At 49.7% G+C, this 26,685-nt stretch overlaps 1 protein-coding gene across 1 annotated transcript in view; it reads left to right on the top strand.

The window, feature by feature from the left end:
• LOC134969515 (copine-7-like) overlaps positions 1-26,685 on the top strand; it is a 600,833-nt gene that overhangs the window by 254,786 nt on the left and 319,362 nt on the right. Inside the window, exons 8-9 of the mRNA XM_063945515.1 lie at positions 4,570-4,713; positions 7,501-7,605. The gene's annotated coding sequence lies outside the window, so the exon portion shown is untranslated. The remainder of the gene's footprint in view (positions 1-4,569; positions 4,714-7,500; positions 7,606-26,685) is intronic.

Raw genomic sequence — 26,685 nt, 5'->3', positions numbered from 1 at the left:
CCTTCTGGGGAAGATGGTGGCCTCTTACGAGGCTCTACAGTACGGAACATTTCATGCTCTGTCATTCCAACTGGATCTCCTAGACAAGTGGTCGGGATCTCATCTACACATGCACCAGAGGATACGTCTGTCGCCGTAAGCAAGGATTTCACTCCTCTGGTGGTCAAGTCAGGAATTCCTTCTTCCAATAAACATCCTGGAACTAAGAGCCGTGTCCAACGGTCTTCTACAAGCAGCACACCTTCTGCAGGATCAGGCCATTCAAGTGGAGTCGGACAACGTAACGACGGTGGCCTACATAAACCGACAGGGTGGAACGAAGAGCAGAGCTGCGATGTCAGAGGTGACAAGAATCCTTCTCTGGGCAGAAAGGCACGTGGTGGCGCTGTCAGCAATCTTCATTCCGGGCGTGGACAACTGGGAAGCGGACTTCCTCAGCAGGCACGATCTCCATCCGGGAGAGTGGGGAATACACCCCGAGGTGTTCGCAGAAGTGACAAGTCTTTGGGGCGTACCTCAAATAGACATGATGGCCTCCCACCTCAACAAGAAGCTTTGGAGGTACTGTTCCAGGTCGAGAGACCCACAAGCAGTGGCAGTGGATGCCCTGGTAACACCGTGGGTGTTCAAGTCAGTGTATGTGTTCCCTCCACTTCCACTCATTCCAAGAATTCTAAAGCTTGTAAAAAGAACAAGAGTTCAGGCGATCCTCATTGCTCCGGACTGGCCAAGGAGAGCTTGGTACGCGGATCTCCTGCTTGGTACGCGGATTTACTGCTGGAAGATCCGAGGCCTCTTCCTCTTCGGGAGGATCTTATACAACAGGTGCCGTTCGCTTATCAAGACTTACCACGGCTACATTTGACGGAATGGAGGTTGAATGCCAGATCTTAGCTCGGAAGGGTATTCTGAACGAGGTTATTCCTACCCTGATACAGGCTAGGAAGGGAGTAACGTCTAAACATTACCATCGAATTTGGAAAAAATATGTGTCTTGATGTGAATCTAAGAAATTTCCTATGGTGGAGTTTCAACTTGGACGGTTTCTCCTCTTCCTGCCAGCAGGTGTGGATATGGGCCTGCGGTTGGGATCCACAAAGTCCATATTTCGGCTTTATCCGTTTTCTTCCAGAAACAATTGGCTGCCCTCCCTGAAGTACAGACATTTTTAAAAGGGCTTCTGCACATCCAGGCACCCTGGGATCTTGACGTGGTGTTGCATTTCCTTCAATCGGATTGGTTTGAGCCTTTACAGGAGGCTGAGGTCAAGTTTCTCACGTGGAAGGCTGTCACATTGTTTGTCTTGGCTTCTACACGACGTGTGTCGGAGTTGGGGGCTTTGTCCTGGAAAAGCCCCTACTTGATATTCCATGAAGAAGAGCTGAGCTGAGGACGCATCAGCAGTTCCTTCCAAAGGTTGTGTCGGCTTTTCATATCAACCAACCTATTGTGGTGCCAGTGGCGACTGACTCCTCAATTGCATCAAAGTCCTTGGATGTTGTGAGGGCTTTGAAGATCTATGTGAAGAGGACTGCTCGTCACAGAAAATCGGACTCTGTTTGTCCTTTATGATCCCAAGAAAATTGGGTGTCATGCTTCTAAGCAGACGATTTCTCGTTGGATCAGGTTCACTATCCAGCATGCATATTCTATGGCAGGATTGCCGTGTCCAAAATCTGTTAAGGCCCACTCTACTCGTAAGGTGGGTTCTACCTGGGCGGCTGCCCGGGGTGTCTCGGCTTTGCAGCTCTGCCATACGGCTACTTGGTCTGGGTCGTACACGTTTGCTAAGTTCTACAAGTTCGATACTTTGGCCTCTGAGGACCTCAAGTTTGGTCAATCAGTTCTGCAGGGGGGCCTTTGCGCTCTCCCTCCCGTTCTGGGAGCTTTGGTACATCCCCATGGTACTAATGTGAACCCCAGCATCCTCTAGGACGTAAAAGAATATAGGATTTTAATTACCTACCGGTAAATCCTTTTCTCGTAGTCCGTAGAGGATGCTGGGCACCCACCCAGCACTTCATTGTCCTGCAGTGGTTACTTGGTTCAGTACTGCTTTGTTCTTAGTTAAATACTGCGTTTTTTAACTGGTTTAGGTAATGTTTCAGCTGTTGCTGAGTTTTCAGGCTAGTTACCTTGGTTTGCCTTGTTTGTGTGAGCTGGTATGAATTTCGCCACTATCTGTGTAGTTTCCTTCTCTCGAAGTTGTCCGTCTCGTCGAGCACAGTTTCTAGACTGAGTCTGGTAGGAAGGGCATAGAGGGAGGAGCCAGCCCACATTATTAAACTCTTAAAGGGCCAATGGCTCCTAGTGGACCCGTCTATGGGGGTCATTCTGACCCGATAACATGCTACAGTTTATCGCGTTTGGCCGCCGTTTCGTAGGCGCGGTCTGGGCAACGCAGGCATGGCCAGACCGTTTGGGTGGCGGGCCGCAGCGACTGCATGACATCGCACGCAGCCGCTGCGGGCCGTGGAGCGATGAGTAGCTCCCAGCCAGCATGCTAAAGCTGCGCTGGCCGGGAGCTACTCCTAAAGTGCAAAAGCATCGCCACTTTGTGATGCTTTTGCACTTCTGCTGGAGGGAGGGGGGCAGCACTGACATTCGAGGCGGGATAGCCCTGTGCTGGGCGTCCCCCCGCATGTCTATGGACATGATCGTAGCCCTGCAAAATTTTGCAGGGCTACGATTAACTCGAAATGACCCCCTATACCCCATGGTACTAACGTGGACCCCAGCATCCTCTACCGACTACGAGAAAAGAATTTACCAGTAGGTAATTAAAATCCTATTTTTACTGATCATTTATAGAAAATAATGTGATAATAATCTCTACTTAATAGTATATACTATATATTCTCCTTAATACTATTTAGGTTATTGCTATGTGGGGATAAAGCTCCTAAATTTGCTGTTCGGACTTGGTAAATTGGACTAGACTGAGGCCTCCATGTAAATAATGGGGATTGCGTTACTTAGCTGAGCGCAGGTGATATCTATGTGTGATAGCCGGGGAGCGGCAGGTCCATAAGTAATTTTAAAAGCATTGGACGCCAGGCCGTTTCATCACATAAGCACGCAGTTTATTCACAGTTCAGACAGGGTTATCACAACAATAACATTTAATTCTTGTTCTCTCTTCAGGGTAATATTCATATGGGTTACATCAGGTTACATCTCCTTTCATTTGCTTCACTGGCAATAACAGCATTTACAGTGATGTGACAGCATTACAGTACAGTACATACCAGCGCAGTCTCTGGGAATCAGTATTGCGGCTTCCGCAAACTGAGATTCATTTCAGTGTGCTCTCCCCCATTCGCTAGTGGCTCTATCTAAAAGGGATCTCTCATGGACACGTTACTGGGGACCTTCCGCCAAACGTGGTTCCTACCACTCACCCAGGTCGTCCTCTCCCGCAGACTCACACCTCCCATCCTCCTTCTTAGGTACCCCTGAAGATGGGGATCCCCTGTGTTCCTGGTTCCTTCCACTGTACTCTGCATACTGTGGCTCTCACACTGCAAATCTGGATATCTTTTGCTCTTCCTAGCAGCACCTACATGCTGTTCTATAATGCCAGGGACTGTGGAGTACCATGCTTGTTCCACAGTCCCCAGACTGCGTTTCTCCTGGACACTTAGCCTGTGCCTTCCATCCTCAGTCCTCAGCTCACCCTGAATTCTAGCCTCTGCTTTGTTCCTTCTACTAAAACCCCCTACACTTCCTGTCCTAACTCCTTACATGTCACAGGGTCTGCAAGTAACTGGTTTTGGGGCCATAAACTCCCCCACTCACTGATAAGAATCAAAAGGCTTTTGGAACTTTCCAAAATCTGTTGTCTCCTAACATTCCAGTATGCCACATATGTTATGGCCTGCATTCAGCTAGTGATAAATAGCAGTGATAATAAAATCACACGGAAACTGCTGCTGTCACATGATGATTCGGGAGGAGTTGTGTGTCATAAATAGGTCCTATAATGATTGGAGACATCCTAGAGGCCGCTTCTGAGTACTGAGCCCAGGAATTGTGTCAGAGTGCTGCAGGTTAGTGTCACTCTGCAGCACCCGGCTCCTGTTACTGTGGAGGAGTCGGCATTTTGGTGTCACTCCATGTTAGGGTGACACCCTTGAGTGGCCCGCACCCCCCTTGTAACGACACACTGGGCAAATATGGCAAGGGTGCAATAATAATTTGGGAGAATGAGAGGCTGCTTCCACAATTCCATGTGACATTGCAGGACAAGAGACAGATGAGACCTCTGGTTCTGTCCCATCAGTATCAATTAATAGAAATAAGGAAATGCATTTGGAAATTTGTCATTTTTTTTAAAAACAGGTAACTGGTATGTAAGTATAATATTATACCATGACTCCAACAAGCGTTGTGACTTAGCCAACTTGTGTCCAGGCCAGGAACTTGGCGCCCATGCATTTGATGGGATGGCATGTGGAAGTAGGCCTATTAAGGTTACATTCCAGCTGTGTTCCATTTATAGTGCAGGAGGTAGATGATATACGTACATCATTCCTGGTCAGTAACATTTGTTGTACGTCTGATTCCCAGGAACACAACAGACTGCCGGCAGGGTGTCAGACAGACCAGAATGGCATCTCTTGGCGCTGACAGCTGCGAAACACAGAGGCGTGATGCATGACCAAGTACCCAGAGGCCACTCCCAGTGTTTGTGTGCACAGCTTATGTTAGGAGGTATGTCCTGAGTCACCTGGAGGAAGTGTACCATGCGTCTCTTCTTACTAACATGTGCAGAGGTGTTTTACCAAATGGGGCGGCCCAAGGCCTAACTGCTAAAGTCTATGGGGTTACCAGTAGCTGTCATGGCAAGTCTCACCTTTACATGTGTGATGTGGATGTGAAAGGGCTGAACATACCCTGTTCTGTCGTCATAAGATTTAGTTCTAGAGCTGAAGGAAGTCTTTGCTTCCCCCCCGCCCTATGCCAGAATGCAATTACAGCTTAGTGTAGTCAGATGTACTGTAGACCAAACGATCTTCCATGTGACTTCTTGGCATTGATAGACGTTCCCACTGCTCTGTCTGTCTCCACTATTTCCGCAGTCTCCTTTCCTACTCTTTGCTGCCAGATTTGCACAGTATAAATGGGAACAGACTGAGACTTAAAATAAGCCCCTGGGGCAGAGGGTCGCATGGCAGGGGTGGGGCCACATGGTATTAGGGCATGCTGGTAGTCACAGGGGCATGGCCCCATGGCACACCAGTCTACAGATGGCCATCGGTTACACCTTCATCGATAGTTGCCATTGAGGTAAAAATAGCTAAAATCATTGATGATCTGAAACTATTAAACGACATACCATCGATGGTTTCTTCTTCCATGGAATGTTTGCCCATTTCCTCTGCACATGTGCGGCTGGTAGACGGCTCGCTGCTGCAGCCTGCCAAATCTTGTCACGTAGCTCTGCGCTCAGTGGGATAATTCAGAAGTGGTTGGGGTTGCGATCACTTCCTTGGCAGCAGCAGTGATAACGCTGCATGGTGATGCAGCAGGAGGCGTCTATTACAAGTAGATGCAGTCTGTTGCAGTAGTGATCCGGGATTGGATCACTCACACACCACTGGGCGGCTTGCGGCACACATGGGAACGTGTAAGCCACCCATTGCAGAGGCCAGGAAAACTCCATCCAGCGATGGAGAACCCTGGCCTCTTCCCTCCCTCTAAATGGTGGTGACACGCCCCTTTGTTTTGGGAAACCTAGACTGTTGCCGCCCCCTCCACACTCCCCAAACGGCATTCACTGACACTCTGCTCTCATCCTGCTTCCTACATCGCAGGACCAGTTCGCGCGTCCTGTGCATGCGCAAAGTAGCAAATATCAGTACAATGCACATAGGGGGTCATTCCGAGTGGTTCGCTCGCAAGCTGCTTTTAGCAGCTTTGCACACGCTAAGCCGCCGCCTACTGGGAGTGAATCTTAGCTTATCAAAATTGCGAACGAAAGATTAGCAGAATTGCGAATAGACACTTCTTAGCAGTTTCTGAGTAGCTCCACACTTACTCGGCAACTGCGATCAGTTCAGTGCTTGTCGTTCCTGGTTTGACATCACAAACACACCCAGCGTTCGCCCAGACACTACTCCGTTTCTCCAGCCACTCCCGCGTTTTTCCCAGAAACGGTAGCGTTTTTTCACACACACCCATAAAACGGCCTGTTTCCGCCCAGAAACACCCACTTCCTGTCAATCACATTACGATCACCAGAACGAAGAAAAAACCTCGTAATGCCGTGAGTAAAATTCCTAACTGCATAGCAAATTTACTTGGCGCAGTCGCACTGCGGACATTGCGCATGCGCATTAGCGACTAATCGCTCCGTTGCAAGAAAAAAATACCGAGCGAACAACTCGGAATGACCACCATGAAGTGGCAGATCCAACGGGTTCTCAATGACCCTCAGTGTCAGTGGAGCAGGGAGGGACTGGGAGGGGCTGGGCTGCAGCAGCAGCAGACTGGCTGTGTGTTGGCTACTGACAGCTGAGTTCAGCCAGCGTCCAGTCAGTGAGGCGGGCCACAGCCAGCAGCCCCGCCCCACCTCTCGCGGTAAACGCTCACTGACTGTGACTAATACTGGTGTTCAGTAAACTGTTCTGCTGTCGGACTTGGGGCCAGCAGCGGTGCAGGGCTGACAGCTTAGTAGCTCTGTGCTGCTGTGCAAGCAGGAAAAAGAAAACATTGGGCCCACTCTTACCATCAATGGTGGAAACTATTTGTGTCTCACCCATCGATGGTGAAACTATTTGTCATCGCCACGGACCCATTGATGGTTTTGAATCATAGGTGGTTGATGGTCATCCCTACACCAGTCTAAGCATGCTGGCCGAGCAGAGCACCAGGAGGTAGAGCGGCTCAGCCAGCCATCCAGACAGCCCATAGGCCCAGTACAGCCGTGATTATAAATGCCATACCCTTATATTATGGAATACAGTTGGTTTCTTATTCTTTGTGACATACAGTGCTGTTAGGGAGTGGAAGTTCTCGCATACCTGGGTGACTTGTTATCACGGACATATATCAGCATTTGACAGCTCACCAAGGTGACCCATGAATTGGCTTTATAAGGCAGTTTATCATCATCGTGCGTTAAGGTCCCTCTTCAGTGTCTGACAGTCAGTATAACAAATCATACAGAAAACAGATGATACATGGAAACACAAGGCTGACAGAGATGGAGCAGGCAGGGCACGAGGTGGAGAGGACTGTGCTAGTGAGAGCTTTCCAGCTATGTGTTATCGTCAATTCACTGTTCACCAAATTCTACTCCATCTGCGGGTACCAACTGTAAGATGCATGATCAGTTTTCAGAGAACACATCAGTGTTAAATATTGTAATATGAAACATAAATATGCATGAAAATCTCTGTGTGAAAAACAGCTAAATTGTTAATTTGCAATTTAAATAACGATCACGTATTATGTCAGTGTCATCATTTGTTTTAAGAGTTTTCACCTGTTTCCTAGAAATTCCAGTGACACGTCCAGGATCCAGACACTGGGTGGGAACCAGTCATCTAAGGAAGCAGGATGCCATGGCTTTGCCAATCAGCAGAGAGGGGGTGGAGGAAGGTAAGAGATCTGTATAGACACAGGTATGGATGCTACATGTACCCAGTGCAGGAGAATCATTATAGGAGTGTTTTGGTGCTGCAGAGAGACCCAGATCGTTCCCACTTTATTTCATGCTGGATTGTTGTTTTTCCTTCATAACTGAACCAAATCTGACTTTTTGGTAATAGTGTTTAATTATTCTTACAAGCAGAGTTATATTGGTTTATTTTCCTTTTTTTTTAGGTACAGATAGGGATTTATTTTGGTAGCAAACCGGAAGAAATATCCTTATATTACAGACGTAGGGGAGAGCAGGCAAAACCGAAAGCGCTGTGACTACTCCACTAAATATTATGGGATTACTGTAGTCCAGCCCTTGATAAATACCCCACCCCTGCCCAATGTAGTTGGTTTGTGGTTTGTTCTTGCGTACAGTGATATATATATATTCTCCTCTTCTTTTGGGAAATTCTGGAAACCCAAACGCAGGATCGGTGACCATCATGTGACTCGGGACTAGATCTAATGGTTGCTGATCACAGTGGTGGTTCCAGAGACTTCCGGGACAGTCTGGTTCCAGTGGCGTCATGTTTATACAAGCTATACAATCTAGTTATCTTCACAAGTGAGGTAACATTGTGCAGAATGGTTGGTGGGCGAGCTGGTCTCCTGCCCCTGTCTTCTCATGCCAGGTTATATGAGACGTACCGCCGATCACTATACCGACGCCAGTATCCTGAGCGATTGACAGCCCAACAGTCGGCATGCCGACTAACAGGGACTATTCCCACCGCAAGGGGTTACGCAGCACTCGCTCCCCCTACCCGGCAATCTAAAGCTCGGGATCCCAAACGCCGGTCACCTGAACCCAACCCGGTTATATAATCCACAGTAATAAATACCAATCACCAGTTTGCAAATAAATGATCTGGCTTATTTTAGTACCAAATGCAGCTTACAGTTGTGTTATTGCCGGCATGGTATGGGGTCGGCCTCAGGGCTGTTCTAATATGTTATAATAAATATTTATGTTAAATAAATAAATGTTTTCTCTAACGTCCTAGTGGATGCTGGGGACTCCGTAAGGACCATGGGGATAGACGGGCTCCGCAGGAGACATGGGCACTTTAAGAAAGAATTTAGATTCTGGTGTGCTCTGGCTCCTCCCTCTATGTCCCTCCTCCAGACCTCAGTTTGAATCTGTGCCCGGACGAGCTGGGTGCTGTTCAGTGAGCTCTCCTGAGCTTGCTGAGAGAAAGTATTTTGTTAGGTTTTTTCATTTTCAGGGAGCTCTGCTGGCAACAGACTCCCTGCATCGTGGGACTGAGGGGAGAGAAGCAGCCCTACTCTCTGAAGCTAGGTCCTGCTTCTGAGGCTACTGGACACCATTAGCTCCAGAGGGATCGTACACAGGATCTCACCCTCGTCGTCCGATCCCAGAGCCGCGCCGCCGTCCCCCTCGGAGAACCGGAAGACAGAAGCCGGGTGAGTATGAGAAGCAAAGAAGACTTCGAAATCGGCGGCAGAAGACTCCATTCTTCACATGAGGTAACGCACAGCACTGCAGCTGTGCGCCATTGCTCCATACACACCTCACATACTCCGGTCACTGTAAGGGTGCAGGGCGCAGGGGGGGCGCCCTGGGCAGCATATGGACCTTTGTTGGCAAAAGTAAACATATATACAGTTGGGCACTGTATATATGTATGAGCCCCTGCTAAAAAAGATATGTATTTTAGCGGGACAGAAGCCCGCCGTCGAAGGGGCGGGGCCGACACCTGATTGCAGTGCCGTAACTAGGCATTTTAGCGCTGTGTGCAAGAAATGACAGTGGCGCCCCCCTCCCCCCCCCCATGTAAGATAGGGGCAGTGCGCGCCTACGGCGCGCAAAAAATATATAGGTGTGTGGCTTCACGGGTAAGGGGCGTGGCCACAAAATAATAGCAATTCATACTACGGTGCACAGTAGTCTACATTATTCAAATTACGCTGCACAGTAGCGTCACTACACCAGGTAGAGCCCCTTTTATACGTTACAGCAGACAGCGTCCCCCTTTTTACACATTACAGCAGACAGTCCCCCTTTTTACACATTACAGCAGACAGTCCCCCTTTTTACACATTGCGGCAGCCAGTCCCCCTTTTTACACATTGCGGCAGCCAGGCCCCCTTTTTACACATTGCGGCAGCCAGTCCCCCTTTTTACACATTGCAGCAGCCAGGCCCCCTTTTTACACATTGCGGCAGCCAGGACCCCTTTTTACACATTGCGGCAGCCAGTACCCCTTTTTACACATTGCGGCAGCCAGGCCCCCTTTTGTCCCCCTTTTTACACATTGCGGCAGCCAGGCCCCCTTTTTACACATTGCGGCAGCCAGGCCCCCTTTTTACACATTGCGGTGTAAGAGGCGCGGCTGCGTGTGGTGGTGCCTGCTGCCGTGCAGGTGTAGAGTCGGTACTCACCAGGCGCCGCTCTCTCTCACCTTCAGGTACCGGAACCTTCAACGGACCTGGCAATCTTCAATCGGATCCGGACACGGCGATTCCCTCTCGGAGCTGACCGACGACCGAGCTGAGGAGAGAATAGGTTACCTCAAGGGGGGTATCAACCCTTCTTCCACCGGAAAAGGGGATACCCCAGGGGTGACGGCGACCTTCACCGGTTGGGTGAAAGGTCATCACAGGCACAAAGCCTCAGCCACCCAGAATTCACACACTCGCACTCACGCGCGTAGTGTGATGAAGGGGATTCTCACGTCCGTGAGCAATCCCTATTCCGGCGCTCGGGGACAGACAAAGGGACAAACGTACACGGATGCTACTCACCGTCTCAAGTCTTGCACTCCGATCTTCTCCACTTACAGGTCCCTGTAAGGAGGCAAACAAACAAACAGCCGTGCAGGGCCTAGAACTACCCTAGTGTGCGTCCGCTACACTAGCTACATAAACAGAGCCCTCAAACTAGCTCGTGTGAGTGGTGCAACACAACTATGCACAAACTTAAAACAACCACACACTTTGCCCTGCACGGTAACAACATTCATCACAATATCGGAATACAAGATCACACGGTGCTGTCCCTTTAATTCCTACCTGCCGCTGGAAGGGGGTGGGCGCCACACAGCCTGCCCACCTAAACACCTCCGGGTGGCCCGGGCCTAGTGCCCAGTGCCACCTTTATTCACCTTGGGGGCACTTACTCGCTGGGCCTAGCGCCTGACTTCACCCACGGGCCTAGCGCCCGCCTAACTTGTTGCCCGTTGGGTGACCTGGGCCTAGTGCCCAGGGTCACCTTATGTTCCTAGTGGCCGCCAACTGGACTAGGGCATAAAGCCCTCTAATACCTCCGCAGGCCTAATGCCTGGATTGCCCACGGGCCTAGTGCCCGCCTAACTTGCGCAGTTTTAGGTGGCTTGGGCCTAACGCCCAAACCACCAAATCTAACGGTGATCCCCCAAACTCCTAGCTGCGCCACAGGCCTAGTGCCTGGATTGTGCCCCGGGCCTAATGCCCGTCCCTGGTGGTCGAGGGAGGAAAGGGAGGGGGAGAAAGTTGCCTCACTGAGGCCTCACCTGCCCTAGGGATCTCCAGCGCCCTCTTCTGCCGCTGGCCCGTCCTAGCCAGCGGCGTCGCCTCCGCTGCTCCGCGTCCAGCCGCCGCTGGATATCTTCTTTCTGCAGGCCGACGTCTTCTGGCCTCTTCCGCGTCCTCATGACCTCCTCACCGCTCTTCGGCGCGGTCTTCTTACTCCGGGTCCCGTCCGCTTCTTCGCCGCTCTTCGGCGCGGCCTCCTTCCTCCGCTGCTCCCGCCCGGCGTCTCCTCTCCTCGCGCTCCCGCGCGCGGACCTATCTTCAGGCTCCCGCCCGGCGTCTGACGTCAGATGCCGGGGGCGGGGCCTATGACGCAGCGAGCGCCGATTGGCTCGCCGCGCCCCTCTCCGATTGGCTGCCGCTCCGGGAGCCGCGATTGGCTCCCGGAGGGCGCCAACATTTAAATGCCCCTGCAGCTTCTAGTCCGGTGCAGGGAAAAGGGTAATCCCTGCACCGGACACCCGCCGCCGCCACACACTGACAGGCGCTGGGGACAGACAAGCTGTCCCAGCGCTGTCAGCGACGTTGTCCCGCAGGGGACACAGGCTCCCTAGCTGCTGCAGCTGGAATGTGTCCTGTAAAACAGGACACATTCCCACATTGGCAGCCAGTCCCCCTTTTTACACATTGCGGCAACCAGGCCCCCCTTTTACACATTGCGGCAGCCACGCCCCCTTTTTACAGCCAGTCCCCCTTTTTACACATTGCGGCAGCCATCCCCCTTTTTACACATTGCGGCAGACGGTGACCCCCTGAGAGAGAGAAAGAGAGATATACTTACCATCTCCCTGCTGGCAGTCAGGCTCCTCGTGCAGCTCCCTCGGTGCAGGCAGTGAGGTGAGAAGGAGGAGGAGGGAGGGGGAGCAGGGAGCCGCAGCAGCGCTATGTCATTGGTAGTAAGCGCCGCTGCAGCATCCCCCTCTCCTTCCATATTGGCTGCCCGGCGCTGCTGTGGATGCTGGGATGGAGGAACCGCATCCCAGCATCCACAGCAGCGCCGGGCAGCCAATACAGAAGGAGAGGGGGATGCTGCAGTGGCGCTTACTACCAATGACATAGCGCTGCTGCGGCTCCCTGCTCCCCCTCCCTCCTCCTCCTTCTCCGCTGCCTGGCGCTGGTCCTCTTCTCCCTCCACAGCGCGGCGCACACAGCACACAGCAGAGGCGGCATGTATTGAGTCAATTTGACTCATTACATGCCGCTGGCCGTGCGCCCTCAGGGCAACTGCGCTGTGTGCCAAGCCCACTTGGCACACACGTAGTTACGGCCCTGCCTGATTGGATGGATATGTGGAAGGTTTTAAATGATAATGTTAATTCCTTGCATAAAAGGTTAGACAAAGCTGAAACCTCAGGACAGTCAGGGTCCCAACCCATGCCTGATCCTATGTCGCAGAGGCCGACAGGGTCTCAGAAGCGCCCACTATCCCAAATTATTGACACGGATACCGACATGGATTCTGACTCCAGTTCCAAAATTGGCTAAATCCATCCGTTATATGATTATAGCTATTAAGGATGTGTTGCACATCACAGAGGAAATCCCAGTCCCTGACAGGAGGGTTCATATGTATGGGGAAAAGAAGCCGCAGGTAACTTTTCCCCCCTCACACGAGCTCAATGAGTTATGTGAAAAGGCTTGGGAATCTCCAGATAAAAAACTGCAGATTTCCAAAAAGATTCTTATGGCGTATCCTTTCCCGCCAACGGACAGGTTACGCTGGGAATCCTCCCCTAGGGTGGACAAAGCTTTGACACGCTTATCCAAGAAGGTAGCCCTGACGTCACAGGATACGGCTACCCTCAAAGATGCTGCGGATCGCAAACAGGAGGTTACCCTGAAGTCCATTTATACACATTCAGGTACCTTACTGAGGCCGGCAATCGCGTCGGCTTGGGTGTGTAGTGCTGTAGTAGCTTGGACGGATACCTTATCTGAGGAACTTGATACCTTAGACAAGGATACTATATTAATGACCCTGGGGCATATTAAAGACGCTGTCCTATATATGAGAGATGCTCAGAGAGACATTAGCCTACTAGGTTCTAGAATAAATGCTATGTCGATTTCTGCCAGAAGGGTCCTGTGGACTCGGCAATGGACAGGTGATGCCGACTCAAAAAGGCACATGGAGGTTTTACCTTACAAGGGTGAGGAATTGTTTGGGGAGGGTCTCTCGGACCTGGTCTCCACAGCTACGGCTGGGAAGTCAAATTTTTTGCCATATGTTTCCTCACAACCTAAGAAAGCACCGTATTACCAAATGCAGTCCTTTCGATCACAGAAAAACAAGAAAGTCCGAGGTGCGTCCTTTCTTGCCAGAGGCAGGGGCAGAGGAAAGAAGCTGCACAACACAGCTAGTTCCCAGGAACAGAAGTCCTCCCCGGCTTCCACTAAATCCACCGCATGACGCTGGGGCTCCACAGGCGGGGCTAGGCCCGGTGGGGGCGCGTCTCCGAAATTTCAGCCACAAGTGGGTTCACTCACAGTTGGATCCCTGGGCAATAGATGTTGTGTCTCAGGGATACAAGCTGGAATTCGAAGAGATGCCCCCTCACCGATACCTCAAGTCGGCCCTGCCAGCTTCCCCCTTAGAGAGGGAAATAGTGTTAACTGCAATTCACAAATTGTATCTTCAACAGGTGGTGGTCAAGGTTCCCCTCCTTCAACAAGGAAAGGGTTATTATTCGACCATGTTTGTGGTACCGAAACCGGACGGTTCGGTCAGACCCATATTGAATTTAAAATCCCTGAACGTGTACCTAAAAAGGTTCCGGTTCAAGATGGAATCGCTGAGAGTGGTCATTGCAAGCCTGGAAGGGGGGGATTTTATGGTGTCTCTGGACATAAAGGATGCATACCTTCATGTCCCCATTTATCCACCTCATCAGGAGTACCTCAGATTTGTGGTACAGGATTGTCATTACCAATTTCAGACGTTGCCGTTTGGTCTCTCCACGGCTCCGAGAATATTTACCAAGGTAATGGCGGAAATCATGGTACTCCTGTGGAAGCAAGGGGTCACAATTATCCCATACTTGGACGATCTCCTCATAAAAGCGAGGTCAAGAGAGCAGTTGCTGATCAGCGTAGCACGTTCTCTGGAAGTGTTACGGCAACACGGCTGGATTCGGAATATTCCAAAGTCGCAGTTGGTTCCTACGACTCGTCTGCCCTTCCTGGGCATGATTCTGGACACAGGCCAGAAAAGGGTTTATCTCCCGATAGAGAAGGTTCAGGAACTCATGACACTGGTCAGGGACCTATTAAAACCAAAACAGGTGTCAGTGCATCACTGCACTCGAGTCCTGGGAAAGATGGTGGCATCGTACGAGGCCCTTCCCTTCGGCAGGTTCCATGCAAGGACCTTTCAATGGGACTTACTGGACAAATGGTCCGGATCACATCTTCAGATGCATCGGTTAATCACCCTATCCCCCAGGGCCAGGGTGTCTCTTCTGTGGTGGCTGCAGAGTGCTCACCTTCTCGAGGGCCGCAGATTCGGCATTCAGGACTGGGTCCTGGTGACCACGGATGCAAGCCTCCGAGGGTGGGGAGCAGTCACACAGGGAAGAAATTTCCAAGGTCTGTGGTCAAGTCAGGAGACTTGCATTCACATCAACATCCTGGAACTAAGGGCCATTTACAACCCCCTACGTCAAGCAGAGGCACTGCTTCGCGGTCAACCAGTTCTGATTCAGTCAGACAACATCACCGCTGTGGCTCATGTAAACCGACAGGGCGGCACAAGGAGCAGGGTGGCGATGGCGGAAGCCACCAGAATTCTTCGCTGGGCGGAGAATCATGTATGGGCACTGTCAGCAGTGTTCATCCCGGGGGTAGACAACTGGGAAGCAGACTTCCTCAGCAGGCACGACCTCCACCCGGGGGAGTGGGGACTTCATCAAGAAGTCTTCGCACAGCTTGCAAGTCGGTGGGAACTGCCACAGGTGGACATGATGGCATCCCGCCTCAACAAGAAACTACAGAGGTATTGCGCCAGGTCAAGAGACCCTCAGGCGATAGCTGTAGATGCCCTGGTGACACCGTGGGTGTTCCAATCGGTCTATGTATTTCCTCCTCTTCCTCTCATACCCAAGGTGTTGAGAATCATAAGAAAAAGAGGAGTGAGAACAATACTCATTGTTCCGGATTGGCCAAGAAGGACTTGGTATCCAGATCTGCAAGAAATGCTCACAGAGGACCCGTGGCCTCTTCCTCTAAGACAGGACTTGTTGCAACAAGGGCCCTGTCTGTTCCAAGACTTACCGCGGCTGCATTTGACGGCATGGCGGTTGAACGCCGGATCCTAGTGGAAAAAGGCATTCCAGATGAGGTCATTCCTACGCTGATAAAGGCTAGGAAGGACGTGACAGCTCAACATTATCACCGTATATGGCGAAAATATGTTGCTTGGTGTGAGGCCAGGAATGCCCCTACGGAGGAATTCCAGCTGGGCCGTTTCCTTCACTTTCTACAGTCAGGAGTGACTTTGGGCCTGAAATTGGGTTCCATTAAGGTCCAGATTTCGTCCCTATCCATTTTCTTTCAAAAAGAGCTGGCTTCTCTACCTGAAGTTCAGACGTTTGTAAAGGGAGTGCTGCTTATTCAGCCTCCTTTTGTGCCCCCGGTGGCACCTTGGGATCTTAACGTGGTGTTGAGTTTCCTGAAATCCCACTGGTTTGAACCACTCAAAACGGTGGAATTGAAATATCTCACATGGAAGGTGGTCATGCTACTAGCATTGGCTTCGGCTAGGCGTGTGTCAGAATTAGCGGCTTTGTCACATAAAAGCCCCTATCTGGTTTTCCATGCGGATAGAGCAGAATTGCGGACCCGTCCACAATTTCTGCCAAAAGTGGTTTCATCCTTTCATATAAACCAACCTATTGTGGTGCCTGTGGCTACTACTGACTTGGAGGATTCCGAGTTACTTGATGTGGTCAGGGCTTTGAAGGTTTATGTAGCCAGAACGGCTAGGGTCAGGAAAACAGAATCTTTGTTTATCCTGTATGCTTCCAACAAGCTTGGTGCTCCTGCTTCAAAGCAAACTATTGCTCGCTGGATCTGTAATACGATTCAGCAGGCTCATTCTGCGGCTGGATTGCCGCTGCGAAAATCAGTTAAGGCCCATTCCACTAGGAAGGTGGGCTCTTCTTGGGCGGCTGCCCGAGGGGTCTCGGAATTACAGCTGTGCCGAGCGGCTACTTGGTCAGGTTCAAACACTTTTGCAAAGTTCTACAAGTTTGATACCCTGGCTGAGGAGGACCTTGTGTTTGCTCATTCGGTGCTGCAGAGTCATCCGCACTCTCCCGCCCGTTTGGGAGCTTTGGTATAATCCCCATGGTCCTTACGGAGTCCCCAGCATCCACTAGGACGTTAGAGAAAATAAGATTTTACTTACCGGTAAATCTATTTCTCGTAGTCCGTAGTGGATGCTGGGCGCCCGTCCCAAGTGCGGACTTCTTCTGCAATACTTGTATATAGTTATTGCTGCAATAAGGGCTATGTTATTGTTGCATCAGGGTTGAACTGATGCTCTGTTGTTGTTCATACTGTTGACTGGGTAAGTTTATCACAAGTTATACGGTGTGATTGGTGTGGCTGGTATGAGTCTTGCCCTGGATTTCCAAAATCCTTTCCTTGTACTGTCAGCTCTTCCGGGCGCAGGTTCTCTAACTGAGGTCTGGAGGAGGGACATAGAGGGAGGAGCCAGAGCACACCAGAATCTAAATTCTTTCTTAAAGTGCCCATGTCTCCTGCGGAGCCCGTCTATTCCCCATGGTCCTTACGAAGTCCCCAGCATCCACTACCGGACTACGAGAAATAGATTTACCGGTAAGTAAAATCTTATTATTAGCTTTACTTAATGGAGTCAATCAACCTAGTTATGTAGTGAGGCCAGTTTTGTATAATAAGTTACAGTGTGGTTCACATACTGTGCAGCCTTACACATATCTTATGTTCCAGAGCTTGTGTCCAACACCGGTCCTCAAGGGGTTGGGTATATTTTGTTAATATTCATGTTGACATTCACGTTATCGACATAAGATTGTGGATATAGTTGTAGTATCAACATTCATCACGTTGACACTGATAAAATGTTGACATGATCAGAATGTCCACAAAAGTTTCCGGTGGTTCAGTGGTGACTTACCTTGTTTGGCAGGATGGGTGGCTGCAGCGGTCTCTTCGGGGTCCAGAGGTCAGCTGACGATGAGTTCCAGCTGATCCTCCGTGGATTCTGGCTGTGAGTAAGGTTAACCCCTAATCCTTACCCTAACCCTCCTCCTAGTGCCTAACCCTAACCTCCCCTCTCGCAGTCTAAACCTAACCCTAACAGTCTAGTTCTGCAGCCAACTCTATCACTTTAATCCCGCAACCTAACCCTAACATTCTAACCCTGCAGCCTAACTATGCAGTCTCTGTAGAATGGGTGGGTTATCACTCCCTGTAGAATGTCGGCATTTCGCATATCAACATTTTAGATGTCAATAGTGTGCACATTCTGCAGATGTTGACATGTTCCGTGTTGGCAGTTCAACAGAGTTGACAACATAGCTGTCGACATTTGGGTGTTCACATTGTGGATGTTGGCATTTTAAATGTCAACATGATGACTGCATCCCGTACTCAAGTATTTCCAACAGGTCATGTTTTGTGGATTTCTGTATGCCAAAGCAGGTGGGATATTTAGTAACCCAGCAAAATAGATTAACTCTCCTTGTGCACAGGGCCGGACTGGCCATCTGTCACTTCCGGCAAATGCCAGAAGGAGTCGATGGGCCAGTCCGGCCACACAGAAATCAGGGATCGCTGAGCAGTGCAGCCTCCTGGCCAGGGCCGCTCCTAGGGGGAGACTGCACCATGCAATCCCACGTGGGCCCTGCCAGCTGCCACAGCACAGGAGACATTCCTGATCCAGCACAGCATGGCGGCAATCACATCACCCGGCGGCCCACCTCCTCCAATCTGCTGCTGCATCAGCATCTCAGTTGCCATTTTATAAACACCACATTGCCGGGGGCTGCTGTGAGAGAAAGACCCAGACACCAAAGACCCTGTTCATGGTACCTTCCATTCTTTCACCGGGAGCCCGCGGGACAGCAGCAGCCGTCGCTGGCGGTTATAAGAGCCCCGGCAGCTTCCGGAGTTATCTACATAATAGACTACATCAGGCATGTCAAACTCGTGGCCCTCCAGCTGTTGTGAAACTACAATTCCCAGCATGCTTTGCCAGCATACCTTCCACTGATCAGCTGGTAAAGCATGCTGGGGCTTGTAGTTTCACTACAGCTGGATGACCATGAGTTTGACATGCCTGGACTACATTATCTTTGCCTGAGAGGTCACCAGAGTCGCTACCTCCTATCAGTCTCTTTCTGTATATACTGTATATAAATTCTGTATATACTGTAGCTTAGAATTTAAGTGGTAAGTAAATCCACCAAGGGGGCGCAAAACCTTAGGTATAAATACTTATACAAAATCTCAGTTTATTTATTTGTTACACACAGGCACAAATCAATTCAAATTGATTATATATATATCACACGTATTTGATATTTATTCCCTGGGAACCGTCCCCAGTAAGAGCATTTGCTCCCAGCAGTGACAAGCACTGAGGATCAAACTGGGGTGTAAGGTAGTCTTTTCCGGCAAAAGTTAAAAATCTTCACTTGAGCGCTTAATTAACTGCAGCTGTGCCTCGTCATGTAGCGCAACTTTCCACCTTACAAACGCATCGCTATGTATAGGAGATTCTCCCTGCATTGTTATGCACTGTTCTCCCTGCACTGGATGTTCACAATCCTTAATAAGATTGAATAAAGTTTATATAAAACAAACTGAAATTATAAGTGTCCAGTTTTTTTTAACTGTCCTTAAGGATAAACAAATTATCACCTCTAGGACAACCAAACGAAACAAATGATCTCCTCTTAGACATCCGCTTTAGATGGGGCAGATGTATTAAGCCTGGAGAAGGGATACAGAAGTGATAAAGCGGTGATAAGTGGAAGGTGATAACGCACCAGCCAATCATCTCCTAACTGTCATTATTCAAATCTGTAAGGATTGTCTGTTGGGTTATCAGCTTGCGCTTATCACTGCTTTATCACTTCTTTATCGGGTATGGGTCGTTGGGTCGACTCAACTTAGGTCGACAGTCATTAGGTCGACCACTGAAGGCCGAGATGTGCATTAGGTCGACATGCACTAGGTCCTTGATGGCTAACCTTGACACTCCAGCTGTTGTTGAACTACACATCCCAGCATGCCCTGCTACAGTTCTGTTATTTGGCCATTCTAAAAATGATGCAGGGTATGCTGGGATGTGTAGTTCAACAACAGCTGGAGTGTCAAGGTTAGCCATCAAGGCACTAAGTCCACAGGTGAAAAGATTGACATGAGTTTTTGAACTGTTTTTGGTGTTGTTTTCTTGGTAAAGTGACGGGGAACCCCAATTAGTGCGCCGCGTCCCCTTGCATGGCTCCCTTCACTCGCCATGCTTCGGGCACGGTTACGATTCCAATCGTAGTCCACGTGGATCGTCAAGTATGGAAAAAGCCAAAATATGGAAAAAAATGTGGGGGGAAAATATCTCATGTCGACTTTTTGACTGACTGTTGACCTTCAGTGGTCGACCTAATGACTGTCGACCTAAGCTGTGTCGACCTAATGACCGTATCCCTCTTTATCACTTCTCCAGGTTAATACATCTGCATTGAATCATGATTCTTGTATCCTTTTGAAATTAAAGTTATTTAAAAAAACACCAGTTCTTAAAAACCATTTAAAAAAAACTTCATAGACCCAGAATAGAATTGAAACATGTCGCCGGCAGGTGGAGCGGTCACTAGTTTCAAGTACCAAACTGCTGTAGCCTTGTGTGGAACAGCACTGAGTACCGGCGACACAGAAGCACCTGAAGCCAGGGTGAGAGCCGAGCGGGCATTGTAACCGGGTCTGGGCCCTCATTCCGAGTTGTTCGCTCGCTAGCTGCTTTTAGCAGCATTGCACACGCTAGGCCACCGCCCTCTGGGAGTGTATCTTAGCATAGCAGAATAGCGAACGAAAGAGTAGCAGAACTGCTACTAAATAATTCTTTGCAGTTTCTGAGTAGCTCCAGACCTACTCACAGATTGTGATCAGCTCAGTCCGTTTAGTTCCTGGTTTGACGTCACAAACACGCCCTGCGTTCGGCCAGCCACTCCCCCGTTTCTCCAGACACTACGCGTTTTTCCCCGACACGTCTGCGGTTTTTAGCCAACGCCGGGAAAACGCTGAGTTGCCGCCCAGAAACGCCCCTTTCCTGTCAATCATTTACCGAACACCAGTGCGACTGAAAAGCGCCGCAGAAGCCACAGCAAAACAGCTAAGTTTTTTGTAAAATAACTAAGCGCATGCGCTCTGCGTACCATGCGCATTCGCAGTTAGCAACAAATCGCAACATAGCGAAAATTGGCAACGAGCGAACAACTCGGAATGACCCCCCTGGAGTAGTGAGTTGCTGGAGGAACCACACCTCATACTGCTGTGAGAGAGCAGTCAGGACTGTGGCTGTGTACGGCCAAGTCCCGGACAGTGGAGACCAGGAAAACCAGCGGGGCAGCATAGCGGGATTTCCCGGGAGAGTCATCTTTCCTGCTAAAGCATAAGAAATACCACATTATAGGATTCTTAGAGGTCCGGTGAGCTCCTCCTATAAATTATCTGATGAAATCCGGTGTTCATGACACAAGTTGACCATGCAGGCTTTGGTGTTTTGTAGTTTTTTTTAAATGGTTTTTAAAAACTGGTGTTTTATTTTAAATAAACTTTTATTTCAAAATTATATAAGTCTTCATGATTCAGGTTTTGAAGTGGATGTGTAAGAGGTGATCATTTGTTTGTTTTGGATGTCCTAGAGGTGATCATTTGTTTCGTTTGGATGTCCTAGAGGTGATCATTTGTTTCAACAGTTGCAAAAAAAAGAGTACACCTATAATTTCAGTTTGTTTTATATAAGCTTTATTAATTTTTATTAAGGATTTTGAATATTAAATAACAGCGCTGTAAGAATCTCCTATATATAGAGATACGTTTGTGGGGTGTAAGGTAGTCTTTTCCTGAAAGGCCATTGCAGTGAGGCTATGACCCCTGCAAATGTTTCTAATACCCCTTTCACATCTCCAGTGCCGGATCCCACCCGGGAATTAGAAACGGGTCCTTGCTGGGTGGGATCCGGCATTGGAGACTCTCCTAGCTCTCTCTGCTGGCTTCCAGAGCCGGCATATTGCCGGGCCAGTTGCCATAGAAGCGGGGGGCGGAGGCGGCGCTGGGAGATGAGCTCATCACAGCGCCGCCCCTCCCTATCTTGTAAACGGGTCCCGGGTCGTCTCGACCCGGGAATCCGTTTACACTGCCACTGACCGGTATTCAACCTGGGAATAACACTGCTTATAACCCGGGTTGAATTACCGGGTCAGTCGACCCGGATAATCCGACATGGCGCTTTCACACCGCAGACTGACCCGTGTCGACCTGGCAATATGCTGGGTCGATACTCGGTTATTTGTGCGGTGTGAAAGGGGTATTGGTGTGCTGCAAAGTATCTTGGGGAACAAATTTTTACTGATCGCACTGGGAGCCGTATTCTATAGAAACGTTCCTGCTCCCGGATCTCCCACCTGGCCAACCATTCCTAAGTCCCACCTTTAATTGGTATGCAGGGCACTCGGCCAGGCTCCCCGATCTCGTGGAATGCCCCTGTGAGTTGTAGCTGCAACCCCCTTTGTCGCATGCGCACTTTGTGACGTGCCAGGGTAACAGCCCCAGCCTGTCCCCACCTGTGTATAATAAAAGAAATCCACAAAACATGGCCTGTCGGTGGTACTTGAGCACTGGAGATGAAGACCACAGTTCTAATACTAAATCTCATCAATGAAACATAGAAATACTGTGGCACTGTATATTAAATATAATAACAATTGTGTTGATGCACGTAAAAAGACCACATCCCTAATAAGACTAAACATCACATACATGTATATATTCAACATGTATATAGCTGCCGGACGTACAGATAGAGGAAATGTAGTGCAACAAGTGTGACTGCGCCATGTGGCATTGATCTCGGGTGAATAGATACAGTGATGCTACCAAAGTTTAGAAGTTTCTTTCTGCATAATTGTGTCCTTATTTATTGTTCATATCTATATAAAAATAAAATATGAGCCCCCCCCAAAAAAAAACAAAAAACAAATTCAATATATAAAAATAAAATACACATACAGAAATACTTTTTTCATTCATGTATTGATTAAAATGATCCAATGTTACATTTTCTCTTACACCCTAGAGGATGCTGGTGTCCACATTAGTACCATGGGGTATAGACAGGTCCACTAAGAGCCTTTAAGAGTTTGAAAGTGTGGGCTGGCTCCTCCCTCTATACCCCTCCTACCAGACTCAGTTTGGAGAATGTGCCCGGAGGAGCAACAGCCTCCCTGCACCGAGGGACTAAGGGAGGGGAGTAGTGTCTGCCCTGCGGGGTCTGAGCCACTGTCTCCGCTGACTGGACACTGAGCTCCAGAGGGGATAGATCGTTCCCCGCCACAGGGGATCGCTCACCCCAGCAGCATGCCGCCACCCCCTTACAGAGCTGAAGATCAGTGGCGAGTGAGTCACCGACCCACCTAGCAAGCGAGGGGCCGGTGTGAAGATGGTGGCATCAGGGTAGGAGCGCAGTATTAACTGCGCTCCGGAGGCTCAGCGGTACATAGTGCAGCGCTGTGAGGGGCGCCCTGAGCCAGCGCCTACACCCTACACTGGTCACACAGCCTGTCGGGGTCCCGGGATCTCAGCCAGCATAAATCCTCAGGCCAGTATAATCCTATGAAGAGCGGGAAGACAGCGCCATTTTAGGGGCGGAGCTTCTCAGAGCGGACCCAGCAGTGTTCAGCGCCATTTTCCTGCCTGCACAACGCTGTCAGTGAAGAGCAAGTCCCTACACAGCAACTCCAGCTATCTCTCACGGTACCAGGGGGTTGTATAAGGGGGGGGGTGGGGGGCTGCAAAACGACTGTGTAACCTATTAAGGTGCACAGTCAGCGCTGATAGGGGGTCTCCCTTTATATTAAAAGCGCTGTGTGTGGGTTGGCTCCAATCTCTGTGTCTCTCTTGCCATTCTTGAGGGTGAAACTCTGTCCTTCCATGTGTGTGTGGAGTGCCTGTGGTCTCCATTAAGCAATGTCCAGGAACTCTGTGTCATATGCTGCAGAGGATATGGCTATCAGTATGATCCCATTCCATGTAATCAGGATTGCACTGGTTTAGCACAGATACCAGCAAGGGAGTCTGAGTGGTTATCCTCTATCAAATCTATGATTTCTCAGATTTCTAATAGGGTTGCACAAAATGAATCTGCAACTCAGGCTTTACAGAACTCTATGGCAGTCTGGCCCAGTTCTGGTACATCAGGACTCCCCGCTGTATATTCACATAAATGTGCTCTTGCACAGATCATGCAGGATGATACCGATACAGATTCTGATACTGCAGACGGTGACGGGGATGTGTTGCGGGGGGCTGCATCTCTTGCAAAAGGGGAGCAGTTGATGATAAAGGCTATTAGAGATGTGTTGAATATTGCTGATACAACACCCGAGCAGGTTGAGGAGGCTTACTTCACTGAAAATAAGAAAGCCTCGCTAACCTCCCTGCGTCAAAGGAATTAAATGCTATTTTTGAAAAGGCTTGGGAAAACCCGGAAAAAAAATTCCAGATACCCAAGAGGGTTCTGGTAGCGTTTTCTTTCCCGATAGAGGATAGGAAAAAATGGGAAAACCCGCCTATTGTTGACGCGTCAGTATCCAGACTCTCAAAAAAGGTGGTTTTACCTGTTCCAGGATCTACCGCCTTGAAAAAGCCGGCTGATCGTAAAATTGATAATACGCTCAAATCCATGTACACGGCTTCTGAGGCAATACTATGTCCCACTATTGCCAGTGCTTGGATTGCCAAAGCTATAGTAAAGTGGTCAGGCACGTTACTTGAGGAATTGAATACTATGGAGAAATATGTTTTTACGTAATATTCAGGATTCGGCAGGATTTCTGGTAGAATCCATGAAAGACCTGGGTTCCATGGCTGCGGGAATTTCCTCAGTATCATCTCGTTGAGGACTGTGGTTGCGCCAATGGTCTGCCGACGCAGAATCCAGAAGAAGTGTGGAGACCCTACCCTACACAGGTCAGGCTCTCTTTGGGGAAGCGTTAGATGCGTGTATCTCCACAGCTATGGCTGGTAAGTCACCCTTTCTTCCCTCAGCTACACCTGCTCCGAAGAAACCCTTTTCTTCAGTTACATCACAGCCCTTTCGGTCTACTAAGCCCAGAAAGGCCAAGCCATCCAACACCTTCTTTCGGGGAGGTCGGCCCAAGTTCAAGAAACCTGCGTCTGCAGGTTCCCAGGAACAGAAACCTGCTTCAGGTACACCAAAGTCCTCCGCATGACGGTGGACTGCATGCCCCGGAGGTGGGGCTGGTGGGAGCGAGACTCAGACATTTCAGTCATGTCTGGGTGTCCTCCGGCCTGGACCTCTGGGTGCAAGATATTGTGTCCCAGGGGCACAGGCTGGAATTTCAAAATCAGCTGGCAGACAGGACTGTCCTGCAAGAAGCCGTCCAGAAGTTGGTGGAGGCACAGGTCATTGTGCCAGTACCACCTCATATGCAAAACAAAGGTTACTATTCGAACCTTTTCGTGGTACCGAAACCGGATGGTTCGTCAGGCTCATTCTGAACTTAAAATCACTAAACCCCTTTCTGAGTGAGTTCAAGTTCAAAATGGAGTCTCTAAGGGCAGTGATATCAGGTCTGGAGGAGGGGGAATTCCTAGTATCCCTGGATATCAAGGATGCGTACCTCCACATTCCGATTTGGCTGCCGCATCAAGCTTATCTTCGATTTGCACTGTTGGACTGTCACTTTCAGTTCCAGGCCCTTCCATTCGGCCTCTCCACAGCACCGAGGGTATTCACCAAAGTGATGGCGGAAATGATGATTCTCCTCCGCAGACAGGGGGTGAACATAATTCCGTATCTGGACGATCTGCTGATAAAGGCATCATCCAAGGAGAAGCTGTTACGGTCCATAGCACTCACGACTCAGCTTCTCAGGGAACATGGTTGGATCCTGAATCTTCCAGAATCACATTTGGAACCAACCAGGAGGTTGTCCTTTCTGGGAATGATCCTCGACACGGAGGTGCAGAGGGTGTTTCTCCCAGAGGAAAAGGCGTTGGTGATTCAAACGATGGTCCGGGATGTCCTGAAGCCAGCCCCGGTGTCAGTTCATCAGTGCATTCGCCTTCTGGGGAAGATGGTGGCCTCTTAAGAGGCTCTACAATACGGGAGGTTTCACTCTTGGTCCTTCCAACTGGATCTCCTGGACAAGTGGTCGGGATCCCATCTACACATGCACCAGAGAATACGTCTGTCACCAAAGGCCAGTATTTCACTCCTCTGGTGGCTGAAATTACCTCACCTTCTGGAGGACCGCAGGTTCGGGATTCAGGACTGGATCCTTCTAACCACGGATGCAAGTCTCCGGGGCTGGGGCGCTAACACTCAAGGGGTAACCGTCCAAGGAAGGTGGTCAAGTCTGAAAGCCGGCCTGCCGATAAACATTTTGGAACTAAGAGCCATCTACAACGGTATTCTCCAAGTGGACCATCTTCTGAGAAATCGGGCCATTCAAGTGCAGTCGGACAATGGGGGTCATTCGGAGTTGTTCGCTCGTTGCCGATTTTCGCTATACTGCGATTAGTCGCTTACTGCGCATGCGCAAGGTTCGCAGAGCGCATGCGCTTAGTTATTTTACACAAAAGTTAGGTATTTTACTCACGGCATAACGAAGCTTTTTCATCGCTGTGCTGATCGTAGTGTGATTGACAGGAAGTGGGTGGTTCTGGGCGGAAACTGGCCGTTTTATGGGAGTGTGCGGAAAAACGCAGGCGTTCGAGTTACAAAACGCAGGAGTGGCTGGAGAAACGGGGGAGTGGTTGGGCAAACGCTGGGTGTGTTTGTGACGTCAAACCAGGAACGAAAAGGACTGAGCGGTTCGCAATGGCTGAGTAAGTCTGGAGCTACTCAGAAACTGCTAAGAAATTTCTATTCGCAATTCTGCTAATCTTTCGTTCACTATTCTGCTAAGCTAAAATACACTCCCAGAGGGCGGCGGCTTAGCATGTGCAATGCTGCTAAAAGCAGCTAGCGAGCGAACAACTCTGAATCACCCCCCATGTGACAACAGTGGCTTACATAAACCAACAGGGCGGAACGAAGAGCAGAGCTGCAATGGCAGAGGTAACAATAATCATCCTTTGGGCAGAAAAGCACGCGTTGGCGCTGTCAGCAGTCTTCATTCCGGGAGTAGACAACTTGGAAGCGGACTTCCTCAGCAGACACAATCTCCATCCAGAGGAGAGGGGTCTCCATCTGGAGGTGTTCAAGGAGGCAACATA

Source organism: Pseudophryne corroboree, chromosome 11, assembly GCF_028390025.1.
Source record: "Pseudophryne corroboree isolate aPseCor3 chromosome 11, aPseCor3.hap2, whole genome shotgun sequence".
Taxonomy (NCBI): Eukaryota; Metazoa; Chordata; class Amphibia; order Anura; family Myobatrachidae; genus Pseudophryne; species Pseudophryne corroboree.
The sequence above is the reverse complement of the archived record's forward strand: the minus strand, read 5'-3'. Positions and strand labels throughout refer to the sequence as shown.